This window comes from Coffea arabica, chromosome 9c (genome assembly GCF_036785885.1).
Source record: "Coffea arabica cultivar ET-39 chromosome 9c, Coffea Arabica ET-39 HiFi, whole genome shotgun sequence".
Taxonomy (NCBI): domain Eukaryota; kingdom Viridiplantae; phylum Streptophyta; class Magnoliopsida; order Gentianales; family Rubiaceae; genus Coffea; species Coffea arabica.
This window is the reverse complement of record NC_092326.1, coordinates 21,987,581-21,992,689: the sequence shown is the minus strand read 5'-3', so window position 1 is coordinate 21,992,689 and position 5,109 is coordinate 21,987,581.

The window sequence follows — 5,109 nt, the reverse complement described above, 5'->3', positions numbered from 1 at the left end:
GGGCAGCATGCCCTTTGTGTTTACCTAATTTTCCAGCCTTTTAGGCTTCATTATTTTTCTCAAACACAACCCAACATTATATAAATCAGCAATTCATGTCAAGAGCCGTTCCATAGGCTCACAATATCATAATAACAAGAATCATATTAAGTACAGGTGCAGAAATTCAATTTAGTTCAAAACAGATTTGACGTACAAATGCGGAAATAACATATCCGAGGCTACGCTTATCGGTTTAAAACGAAACCTATGCCGTTTCGAAGCTAAGACACAGAGCTACAACATTCATGAAGGTCACTTAGTCCAGTTCCTAATGTAACTCAGTCAAATTCTCGAATTACTAAACCAGAAACCAATTCGTCGGATGTTTAACCGCAGAACACTGTAATGGACATAACTCAGTGCACACAAGTCCGAATCAGGTTTTCTTTGAGGCATTTTAAAGCTACTTCAGAACACTACAACTTTTATGTTTTGGCCCAGAGCTAAATCAGAATGGATCCTGGTCAAAAATCGTGATAAACTGGACTGAACTGAAGAAACGGACTGCTGGGAAATTCTTAAAACAGTAGGGGTATTTTGGACTTTCCACGTTCTGCGTTGCTCCGTTTGAGCTGAAATTTTGTAGGCACCTATAAAATGTCATTCGCTACAACTTTTATTCTTTGACCTAAGGCCAAAACAGCCTCTAACATATAGATAAAAATTCGGACAGAATGTTAAGACCATTTTCCAGATTTTGAAAATTTTAAGTTTCTAGTGAATCTTTCCTCAATTTCTTGGTCCAATCACTACCAAAACACCATATAACACCTCAATTGCAACATATAAACATCATACAATCATTTGGGCAGAATTTCCATAAGCCCTAGTGCATCAAATAAATTGGGGAAAACTACTAAAACATGCTCATCATCCATAATCTCACCATAAAATCAAGTTACTAGGCTTAATATAACAAGATTAGAAGTAAACCTTGGAGAGATAAACTCTCTTACCTTGAATAAAAGTCACCAAGAGTAGCACAAGCTCTCCCCCTCAAGAATCACTCCACAACTCACTAGCTAGTCACTAGAAAACAAGTTTAATCGGTTTACTTTGCTTGATTCCTCACTTATTTGTTGGATTTGGAGATGAAATGAAAGATTTTCCTTTGGGGTTTTGGAGTCGTGTATGTTCTTAGGACCAATCGTTTTCTTTTATTCTTAAGCCGTCTTTTATTTTTTCCCGTACTAGTATATAACTTGGAGGGGTACCTGACTAGTAATCGAACCTCAGTTGTGCATCCTATTTACTCGGTTTTGGATGAGGAAATTCCGACTGTTTTACCTTTGTTATTCTTAGGGTTTCACGGTGATTAGGCCACTTTGAGTGAAAATTTTTGGAAGGACCTGTACTTGAACTGGTGAGTGTACCACTCCCCTCACTTGTTGTTTAACTCGGTTTCTGTACATGCAATCTGTGATATGAACGTTTGAACTATCTGTTTATTTTGTTTGAGACGAGAGTGTACTTTATCACACTCGTTCTCTTGTCTGTTCATATGCCAATTTTTGGTGCGAATCGGAATCGGTTTTCTGTATCTGTATCTGTTCGGACGTCATTTGGAAACTTGTATCCAACGACCTTTCTGTGACCTCTGAGCTCAACACCTGTGGCTAGTTACTTGAGTCGGGCCGGCAAGGGCCTAGTCGATTAGATAACGAACCACGGTAGTCTGTTTTGGGATCTTTGGGTATTGAGACCTTTGATTCCGGTATACTCGAGTATTGCCACTTCTGTTTCTGTTTGGAGTTCGGGCCCGGTAGGGGTAAGTTTGGTGGATGGATTTTGGTGTAAAGTGGTGCTCTACTGGACGGGACTAGTTACTTCATTTGGAAGTTGACGGAGTGTCAACTATTCTTTCGATCAAACTTCGGTGAAGCAAGTGGGAATTTGGCTCCTGAGAGCCACCCGTATCCTTTCTATCTATGGTTTGTTCATTCCTTATTTGATTTGCATATGTGACTAATTGAATATGAAGTTCCACGATTTTTACTTGCTATTATTTTGGTACCTCATTGAGCGCAAACTCACCCCTTTCTGTTACCTTTGTTTTCCTTTCCATGTTTTGAAACCAAGATTTTTGGAAGAAAAGAGTTGAGCTAGTTGTAGGACTTCTCTTGCTTATGCTCCTCTGTAACTGAAACCCTAATTGTATTTTGTGTAGCATATATATACTTTGACTTGTATTTTGGTTCATTTGTTCAAGACTCCGATGTACATATATGTAGTTTCCGATTGTTCATTTTCCTTAGATCCTTTCGCGCGTGCTATGGTAGGTTTGTGTGTATCGACTTCGTAGTCCTGGCGAGAGTTGGGCAGGCGGTCCGCCGAACCCTTTGGCTTGCCTTAGGGTGAAGTGGGGCTGTCACAGGTGGTATCAGAGCTGCTTCGCGTGGTCTCTGCACGGAGTGAGCTTGGGCTAAGTGGTGTTATGGTCCTACTTTTGGTGAAGGTGTTTAAAGGGTTAAGTGCTCTTTTGAGCGTAAGCTATGAACCGTGCATGTTATGATGCGAGACGCGGAAGCAACTTCGGATCTAGAGGAACACGATGAAGATTGGATGGAGTTGAACCTGAACTTGGACCACTCAAGAACAGATTTAACGGTAGAGGACGCCACAATCAAGTATGTGTGCTTGATTGATAAGTCAAGAACAGCCTAGGATCAACTCTAGGATGTTCAACTTAGCTTTCACAAGCTAAGGGAATTTGCCACAAGGAATGGACGAAATTCTGGAAATTTTATTCAATACTCTCAAAAACTGAATGTAACATGCAGCTTGAGGCTATTAATAGCCGTGACTAAGACCTAATAAACTGGAAAAATAACATGGAAAGTTCGTTGCGCCCCCGGGCCCCCAAGCCAGGGGCGCGTCGCCCCCTTGGGCCCCCGACTCGCTGACCGGGCAGCGAGATCCCCGTACGGCTCAGCGAGGGTACTTAACTGCAGCTTAGCCCGCTATCTGGAGCTTGAACACTTGCATCTTCAATTGTAAGCAGCATTTTAGTAGTCGTGCAAGGATATTCCAACTCAATTCCTTCAATGGCCGGTTTCTCTTGGATTTGGATGGCACGTACCAAGGCTTGGAGGGACTCCTTGAATCTCTTAGCTCGTGCTCGTGTCACCGGGCCTAGGGGCACCTTCACAGGGTCTACTTGTACACTTTGGGTCTCGTGCTCAATCGCATCATTCCCCTCTTCTTGAAAAGGATTTGCCCTCAAATCGTACTCGTCCCCTGCAATAAATGGATTTAGATCAGCAACATTGAATGTAGCACTAACATTGTACTCACCAGGCAGATCTAAGCGGTATGCATTGTCGTTGATGCGCTCAATGACTTGAAAAGGCCCATCTCCTCTTGGTGACAGCTTGCTTTTCCGTTGGTTTGGAAATCTCTCCTTGCGCAAATGTAACCAGACCCAATCACCTGGTTCAAAGACAAGCTTGCGCCTGTGCTTATTAGCTTGTTGGACATATTGGGCCGTCCTCCTCTCGATATTGGTACGAACCTTGTCATGTAATGATCTCACGAACTCAGTTTTCTTCTTGCCATCTAAGTTCATATGCTCAGAAGAAGGTAATGGCAACAAATCTAAGGGAGTTAAGGGGTTCAAACCATACACAACTTCAAAAGGCGAGAATTGTGTAGCACTATGCACAGCCCTATTATATGCAAACTCAACATGAGGCAGACACTCCTCCCATGACTTGATATTTTTCTTTATGATTGCACGTAGGAGTGTGGATAAAGTCCTATTGACTACCTCAGTTTGTCCGTCCGTTTGAGGATGACTAGAGGTAGAGAACAACAGTTTGGTTCCCAACCGACCCCATAAAGATTTCCAAAAATAGCTCAAAAACTTGACATCTCTATCAGATACTATAGTCCTAGGTATGCCATGCAAACGAACAACCTCTTTAAAGAATAAATCAGCAATGTGTAAAGCATCATCCGTCTTATGACATGCAATAAAGTGAGCCATTTTGGAGAACCTATCTACCACAACAAATATAGAGTCATGGCCACGCTTTGAACGAGGTAACCCAAGCACGAAATCCATGGAAATGTCAACCCAAGGTTGGTGAGGTATGGGTAAAGGAGTATACAAACCGTTTGGGTTGACCCGAGACTTAGCTTTGTGGCACACGCCACATCTTTCAACAATCCTCTCCACGTCCTTGCGCATGCGAGGCCAATGGAAGTGTTCCTGTAATACAGCTAATGTCTTGGTGACACCAAAGTGTCCCATTAGTCCACCACTATGTGACTCCTGAATAAGTAAGTTACGTATGGACCCTCGAGGAATGCACAACTTGGTAAGATAAAATAAGAACCCATCATGTACGAAGAATTTTTCAAAGTCAGATTTTCCCCAATTCGCATAAGCGTTCGCAAAATCCAAGTCATTCTTATACAACTCCTTCATGAGTTTAAAGCCTAGGAGTTTAGCATCTAAAGCAGTGAGCAAAATGTGTCTACGAGATAAAGCGTCAGCTACGACATTAGATTTACCTGTTTTGTATTTGATGACGTATGGAAAAGACTCAATGAAGGCTACCCATCAGGCATGTCGTTTGCTCAGCTTTTGTTGTCCTTTTAGGTGCTTGAGAGACTCATGGTCAGTTTTGATGACGAATTCCCGGGCACGTAGGTAGTGTTGCCATGTCTCCAAAGCACGTACAAGGGCAAACATCTCCTTGTCATAAGTTGAGTAGTTGAGGACCGCGCCATTTAATTTCTCACTAAAGTAGGCAATCGGTCTCCCTCCTTGCATGAGTACGGCTCCTACTCCTACACCTGATGCATCACATTCCACTTCAAAAGTGAGATCAAAGTTAGGTATTGCAAGGAGTGGTGCATGTGTGAGTTTGTGTTTCAGCAATTGGAAAGCCTTATCTTGGGCTTCCCCCCAAAAGAACTTCTCGTTCTTCTTTATGACTGCGGTAAGAGGTGCAGCGATGGTGCTAAAATCCTTCACAAAACGACGGTAGAAGCTTGCTAATCCATGAAAGCTGCGCACATCACTTACTGAGGTAGGTGTTGGCCACTCTTGGATGGACTTAA